This window comes from Triticum dicoccoides, chromosome 2A (assembly GCF_002162155.2).
Source record: "Triticum dicoccoides isolate Atlit2015 ecotype Zavitan chromosome 2A, WEW_v2.0, whole genome shotgun sequence".
Lineage (NCBI taxonomy): Eukaryota > Viridiplantae > Streptophyta > Magnoliopsida > Poales > Poaceae > Triticum > Triticum dicoccoides.
In genome coordinates this window covers 461,612,045-461,620,716 of record NC_041382.1, presented here as the reverse complement: position 1 = coordinate 461,620,716, position 8,672 = coordinate 461,612,045, and positions in this window count along the sequence as shown.

Sequence of the window (8,672 nt, the reverse complement as noted above, 5' to 3'; positions counted from 1 at the left end):
CACCCTCCACCCTCGTGGGGCCCATGTTGCTCCACCGACGTACTCCTTCCTCCTATATATACCTACGTACCTCAAACTACCAGATATGGAGCCAAAACCCTAATTCCACCACCGTAACTTTCTGTATCCACGAGATCCCATCTTGGGGCCTTTTCCGGAGCTCCGCCGGAGGGGGTATCGATCACGGAGGGCTTCTACATCAACACCATAGCCTCTCCGATGAAGTGTGAGCAGTTTACTTCAGACATACGGGTCCATAGTTATTAGCTAGATGGCTTCTTCTCTCTTTTTGGATCTCAATACAAAGTTCTCCCCCTCTCTTGTGGAGATCTATTCGATGTAATCTTCTTTTGCGGTGTGTTTGTTGAGATCGATGAATTGTGGGTTTATGATCAAGTTTATCTATGAACTATATTTGAATCTTCTCTGAATTCTTTTATGTATGATTGGTTATCTTTGCAAGTCTCTTCGAATTATCAGTTTGGTTTGGCCTACTAGATTGATCTTTCTTGCAATGGGAGAAGTGCTTAGCTTTGGGTTCAATCTTGCGGTGTCCTTTCCCAGTGACAGTAGCGGCAGCAAGGCACGCATTGTATTGTTGTCATCGAGGATAACAAGATGGGGTTTATATCATATTGCATGAGTTTATCCCTCTAAATCATGTCATCTTCCTTAAAGCATTACTCTGTTCTCTTGAACTTAATACTCTAGATGCATGCTGGATAGCGGTCGATGTGTGGAGTAATAGTAGTAGATGCAGGCAGGAGTCGGTCTACTTGTATCGGACGTGATGCCTATATACATGATCATACCTAGATATTCTCATAACTATGCTCAATTCTGTCAATTGCTCAACAATAATTTGTTCACCCACCATAATACTTATGCTCTTGAGAGAAGCCTCTAGTGAAACCTATGGCCCCGGGTCTATTTTCCATCATATTAATCCTCCAATACTTAGTTATTTCCTTTGCCATTTATTTTACTTGCATCTTTATTTCTCTTTATCATAAAAATACCAAAAATATTATCTTATCATATCTATCAGATCTCACTCTCGTAGGTGACCGTGAAGGGATTGACAACCCCTTTATCGTGTTGGTTGTGAGGAGTTTATTTGTTTGCGTAGGCGCGAGGGACTCGTGCGTGGCCTCCTACTAGATTGATACCTAGGTTCTCAAAAACTGAGGGAAATACTTACGCTGCTCTGCTGCATCACCCTTTCCTCTTCAAGGGAAAACCAACGCAGTGCTCAAGAGGTAGCATTTTTGATGTTGGAGGTTTTGATGCTACTCGTCATCTTGTATCCAACAAGCTTGAGTTTGCTCAATTCGGAGCACTTATGAAGAAGTTATGGCAGTTCTGGTTTTCTCCCTGAGGTAGTACCGCGGTGGGCAGCGGTAGTACCGCTTGTAGCATCAAGCGGTAGTACCGCTCTACTACCGCCTCGATTTTGGGTCCTGCCTTTTCGTGTCGGGTTTACAGTAGTTGCACAGCAGTAAGGCACGGTAGTTCCACCTACCGCCTATAAGAGGTAGTACCGCTCCGGTCGGGCGGTAGTACCGCTCTTGCATTATTGCCGCTGTACTCTGCTCTGCCCTGCCTCTTTTGGTCCTGTGTTTTGCTCCTCCAGCGGTAGTACTGCTGGGGTGAGCGGTACTACCGCTTATATGCGGTACTACCGCCCCAAGGTTCATGTTTTGTTGCTCCTTTCCCTGCTTCTTCCGCCCGAGCGGTAGTACCGCTCGTGTGCGGGCTGAGTATGTAACGATTGAATTTTTCCCCTCCTATAAAAGGGGGGTCTTCTTCCCCAATGAATCTTATCCTTGGAGCTTGTGTTCTTCCCCCATTGTTGACCTTCTTCGAGCTTGCTAACTCTCAATCCCTCCATGGATTCTTGCTAGTTTTGGGGGCAAAAGAGAGAGGAGATCTAGATCCACATTTCCACCAATCACTTTCTCCTCTATGTGAGGGGAACCCCTTGGATCTAGATCTTAGAGTTCTTGGTATTCTCCTTCTTGTTCTTCCTCTCATTTTCCTCCCTAGCATTAGTTGCTTCGGTGGGATTTGAGAGAGAAGGACTTGGGCACTCCGTGTGCCCTTGCCATTGCATTTGGTGCATCAGTTTGAGTTCTCCATGGTGATATGTGGAAGTTACACGTTGAGAAGCTTATTACTCTTGGGTGCTTGGTACCCTTGAGCTTGTTCCTCTTGGGTGCTTGGGCACCCTAGACGGTTGGTGGTGTTCGGAGCTCAATCATTGTGGTGCAAAGCTCCGGGCAAGCGTCGGGGTATCCAATTAGGTTGTGGAGATCGCCCCGAGCAATTTGACGGGTACCGGTGACCGCCCCCAAGGGTTGCCAAAGTGTATGGGTTCGGTGACTGCCCCCAAGGGTTGCCATTTGTACGGGTTCGGTGACCGCCCTCAAGGGTCCCTTAGTGGAATCACGACATCTTGCATTGTGTGAGGGCGTGAGGAGATTACGGTGGCCCTAGTGGCTTCTTGGGGAGCATTGTGCCTCCACACTGCTCCAAACAGAGATTAGCATCCGCAAGGGTGTGAACTTCGGGATACATTGTCGTCTCCGCATGCCTCGGTTATCTCTTACCCGAGCCCTTTACTTATGCACTTTAATTTGTGATAGCCATATTGTTTCTTGTCATATATCTTGCTATCACTTAGTTGCTTATCTTGCTTAGCATAAGTTGTTGGTGCACATAGGTGAGCCTAGTTGTTTTAGGTTTTGTGCTTTACAAATTAACCGCTAGGTTTATTCCGCATTTGTTCAAAGCCTAAACCATAATTATTTTAAAATGCCTATTCACCCTCCCCCCTCTAGGCGACATCCACGATCTTTCACCAAGTTTACCACAAGGATCTTAAGGACACCATCTACCAGATATGTGGATGCCGAGATGAGCAATGGGAGATGATCAGCACCAGGAGGGACAAGTCCATTGCAGCCTACATCTAGGAGTTAAACCAACACATTCGTCGACAGGAGAACCAGATGTGCGCCAGCATGATAGACCTGAAGAAGGTGATGACCAGGAACATGGAGCTAGAAGAGGAACTCAAGTCTACACGCGATGGATATGAAGAGGAAATTTCAGTTCTACTAGAGAAGAATGAAGATCTGAAGAAGAAGCTACGAGTATTCATGGGAGACCCTGCACCAGGAGGTGACGACCACCCCGAGGACTACATCATCATCAACGACACCGACTCCGACCCCGACAGTGATGATGACTATGAAGACGAAGCTGGAGCAGATATCATGGAGTCTTCTTCCGATCAAATTTTTTAGTCGACCACCATATTATCAGTAGTATTCCCCCATGTATATAGAGTAGTCTGAGTACTTTGTAATGGTAGCTAGATCGATTGTATGCCCTTGTTTGAATTGAGTGATGTGATATGATTGTGTTTGTCTCATGTGCATATGGGTAGTGATTTTCTCCTTAGATCTCACTCTATTCTAATCTCTTCCCTCTAAACCCATCAGATGCCTCCGAGACGTGACCCCGGATTTGTTTTCCCACCGGAGCTCACCCAGCTGATCCAGCAGTAGAATACCTTGATGGAGCTATTAGTCCAGAACCAAGGCAACAACAATAACAACAACCCGCCACCACCACCACCAGTTGACAACTTAGCCCGTTTTCTGAGGTTGAATCCGCCAGTATTTTTCAGTAGCACCGAGCCGATTGTTGCTGATGACTAGCTCCGTAGGATTGGAAGGGAGCTGACCACCGCAGGTTGCACAGATGTTGAGAAGGTGCGTTTTGCTGCACACCAATTGGATGGACCCGCAGCCTCATGGTGGGAGAATTACACAGCCACTTTTCCCATAGCCAATGTCACATGGGATCAGTTTCGGCAAGCTTTCCGCACATCCCATGTCTCTACAGGAGCAATGAATAGAAGAAGCGTGAGTTTCGCAACTTACGCCAGGGAAATCATACTGTAGGGCAGTACGTGGATGAGTTTAGCAAGTTAGCCCACTATGCCCCAGATGATGTGGCCACAGATGCCGCGAAGCAGGAGAAGTTTATGGAAGGGCTGAATGATGAGATGAGTATGCAGTTGATGGTGGCAACATTCACTAACTACCAGGAGTTGGTAGACCGGGCCCTTATGATTGAAAGCAAACAGTATCAGATAGAGAGCCGCAAATGGAAGTATGGACAAGGGAAGTACAATTTTGGAGCTCAGCGGAAGCCTCGCTTTACCCCTAACTCCAAAGGTTACACCCATAACCATGGAGGCCATACCCACAATGGAGGAAGCTCACATAACCACAGTGGGCCTAAGAATGGAAACGTGAATGGAGCAAGCAGTAACCAGAACCGTCCCAACCCAGTAACGCCCACCAAGAAGGACCTGATCCATGTTACCTGTTACAAATGCGGGAAGACTGGGCACTACGCCAACGATTGTTCTGAGTTGAAGAATGGCAATGGAAATGGAAACTCTGGGAAGAAGCCCAATCCCTTCACCAGAGGTCAGGTGAACCACATCAACGTGGAGGAGGTTGAAGATCAGCCTGACACAGTGATCGGTAAGTTTTTGATTAAGTCATTTTCCGCACTTGTTCTTTTCGATACTGGTGCATCGCATTCATACATATCAAGGGGGTTTGTGGACAAGTTTAAGTTACCAACCTTAGCCCTTAGGCCACCCATGTCAGTAAGCTCGCCAGGAGCAGAGTATATAGCCAACCAATGGTGTGACCAGATACCCTTAACCATTGGTAGCCATGTCTTCCCCTCGGACCTAATAATTTTGGAGTCCCAAGGATTGGATATAATATTAGGCATGGATTGGTTATCAAAGTATGAAGGAAACATCGATTGTGCTAGTAAGTCAATTTTACTCACCATCCTGGAGGGAAAAAGGATCAAGTATGTGTCCAGGCATGCGCCAAGGAGGACCCAAGTGAATTCTCTCTCGGGAGTTGTTCAGGAAGAGGTGTCTGTTGTGAAGGATTACCCGAATGTATTTCCAGGGGAATTACCAGGCATGCCGCCAGATCGAGACATTGAGTTTTTGATAGAGTTGTTGCCAGGCACCAGACCAATATCAAAGAGACCGTATCGGATGCCCGCAAATGATCTGGAGGAAATTAAAAAACAGATTAAGGAGTTATTGGAGAAAGGTTACATTCGACGAAGTTCTTCACCGTGGGGAGCCCCAGTGCTCTTGGTTGAGAAGAAGGATGGATCTTTGAGAATGGTTGTTGATTATCGAGCATTGAATGAAGTGACAAACAAGAACAGTACCCACTACCGATGATCAATGATTTGTTTGACCAGCTGCAAGGAGCTAAAGTATTTTCCAAGATCGATCTGCGATCAGGATACCACCAGTTGAAGATCCGAGAACGGGATATACCTAAGACAACTTTTACCACAAGGTATGGGTTGTATGAGTACACGATCATGTCATTTGGATTGACTAATGCCCCTACCTATTTTATGAGTATGATGAACAAGGTGTTCATGGAGTTTTTGGATACATTTGTAGTGGTGTTCATTGATGATATTTTGGTGTACTCGAAGAATGAAGAGGAACACAAGGAACACTTGCGCTTAGTTCTCGAGAAGCTCAGGGAACATGAGTTGTATGCCAAGTTTAGCAAGTGTGAGTTTTGGTTGAAGGAAGTTGCATTTCTTGGACATGTTATATCAGGAGAAAGTATAGCAGTAGACCCCATCAAGGTTCAGTCTGTCACTGAGTGGTTGGCACCCACTTTAGTTGGAGAGATCCATAGTTTTCTAGGACTCGCAGGATATTACCGGAGGTTCATTGAGATTTTCTCCAAGATTGCGAAACCCATGACCCAGTTTTTAAAGAAGGACACCAAGTTCAAATGGACTGAAGATTGCGAGGCCGGTTTTCAGGAGTTGAACAAACGTTTGGCTATAGCCCCAGTGTTGATTCTTCCGGATATACGCAAGGATTTCCAAGTGTATTGCGACGCTTCTCGCTTAGGACTTGGAGGTGTACTTATGCAAGACGGAAGAGTTGTTTCATATGCCTCACGACAACTTTGACCTCATGAGTTGAATTATGCCACCCATGATTTGGAGTTAGCAGCCATAGTGCATGCGCTTAAGACCTGGAGACATTTTCTGATTGGAAACAGATGTGATGTGTACACGAATCACAAGAGTATGAAGTAATTTTTCACGTAGAAGGAGTTAAATCTCATGCAAAGGAGATGTTTGGAGCTCATAAAGGATTATGATATGAAATTGCATTATCATCCAAGAAATGCCAATGTCGTAGCACATGCTTTGAGCCGGAAGAGTTATGCCAATACCCTTGTAAGCGGAGGATTATTGCAGGAGTTAGTCGAGAATCTCAAGGAGCTTCGTTTGGAGATAGTTCCAAGAGGTTTTGTTGCAACAATGGAGGTTCAGTCTACATTATTGGGAAAGATTCGGAAAGCTCGAAAGGATGATAAGGAAATCGCTGAGATAAAGGAGAAAATGAGCAAGGGAAAAGCCAAGGGTTTCCGTCAGGATGAGCACGAGACCTTATGGTTTGAGGATTGTATATATGTGCCCAATAATGCTGAGATCAGGAAGTTAATACTTCAGGAATCTCATGACTCGCCATACTCGATTCACCCCGGAAACACCAAGATGTATTTGGATTTGAAGGAGCATTTCTGGTGGATAGGTATGAAGAAGGATATTGCCGAGTACGTAGCAGTGTGTGATGTATGTCAGAGAGTGAAGGCAGAACATCAGAAGCCAGCAGAATTACTGCAGCTTATGTCGATACCCGAATGGAAGTGGGACAAGCTTGGCATGGATTTAATCACCGGATTACCCAGGACCCGATCGGGATATGATTCTATCTGGGTAGTAGTTGATCGCTTGACCAAGGTAGCTCACTTTATCCCGGTGAAAAGCACCTACACAAGCGCGAAGTTGGCCAAGATATATATGACCGGGATCGTATGTCTGCATGGAGTTCTGAGGACCATCGTATCAGATAGAGGGACACAGTTTACCTTGAAGTTTTGGAATCAATTGCACCAGACTTTGGGTACCAGGCTAGAGTTCAGTACAGCCTTTCATCCGTAGACCGATGGACAGACAGAGAGAGTCAATCAGATTCTGGAGGACATGTTGAGAGCTTGTGCGCTAGATTATGGATCTAATTGGGATGATAATTTGCCCTACGCAGAGTTCTCATACAACAACAGTTATCAAGCTAGTTTGAAGATGACACCTTTTGAAGCCTTGTATGGAAGGAGATGTAACCCCGTTAATGTGGGATGAAGTTGGAGATCGTCAGTTTTTTGGACCAGATCTGACCAAAGAGTCCGAAGAGAAGGTTAAGTTGATTCGAGATAGACCGAAGGTAGCTCAGTCCAGGCAAAAGAGTTATGCCGATACCAAATGCAAGGAGGTAGTCTATGAAATTGGAGATCGAGGGTATCTTCGAGTGTCACCACTGCCAGGAGTTAAACGATTTGGAGTTAAGAGAAAGTTAGCCCCGAGGTTTGTAGGACCATGCCGAGTTTTGGAACGTATGGGAGAGGTTGCCTACAAATTGGAGTTACCCGAAGGATTTTCAGGAGTTCAAGATGTGTTTCATGTTTCCTAGTTGAAGAAGTGCCATGCAGAGATGGCCAATATTCCCCTAAGAGATACAGTGCCACTGGAAGCAATTCAGTTGGAGAGTGATCTAACCTACGAGGAGAAACCCGTCAAGATCCTCGAGTTTGCCAGCCGAGTAACACGCATCAAGGTTATCAAGTTTTGCAAAGTTCAGTGGAGCCACCATACCGAGGATGAAGCCACCTCAGAGCGAGAAGAAGACCTACGGAAAGTCCACCAACACCTATTTTCTAGCCAACCCAAATCTCGAGGGCGAGATTCATCTTAAGGGGGGTAGGTTTGTAACGTCCCAATTTTCAATTTGGATGTTATACATAGGTCATCATATGCATATCATATTTTATTTGCATTTTGGTTGTGATCCTAGAAATCTTAAGCAACTCAAGGACCCAAGGAGAGAGTTGGGGATTTTCATTTATTTTTCATATTTGAATTTTCTCAAATTTGAAAAGAGGGATCACTTTGATTTTAATATTTTTCTCTCCAATTTTTCCAATTTAAAAATAAAAGAGAGAAGATAATATGACTTCTTCAAAAAGAGAGGAGAATTTTTAAATTCAACTAAATATTTTATTTGGATTTTATTTGAATTAGAAACATTTGCATTTTTGAAAACTACATTTTTGGGACATAAAAATGTTCACTTTGTTTTAAATATTTTATTTAGATGGTGAAAATTATTTTTGACATTTTTATATATTTTTTAGGATTTCTATTCGACGGAATTTTTTTAAAAGAATCTTTTTTGGGCCGACCGAACTGGGCCGCGCCCAGCCCAGCCGGCCCAAGTCGCCGCCACCTCCGCCTTCCTCCCGCGCGAGGAGTCTGCGCCGCCGCCAGACGAATCCGACCAGGGCACGCCTCCCGAGGCCGACCCCGACCCGGCGCCCCCTCCTCCAAGCCGAAGCCCCCTCCCCGACCCCTTTATATACGGAGCCCGCCGCCCCCTCTTTCTCCACCACCACCCGCTGCCTCCCGCCGCAAGCAGCAGCCGCCGGAGCCGCCGCCGCTGCAGCCGCTGCCCCTCCCGACGC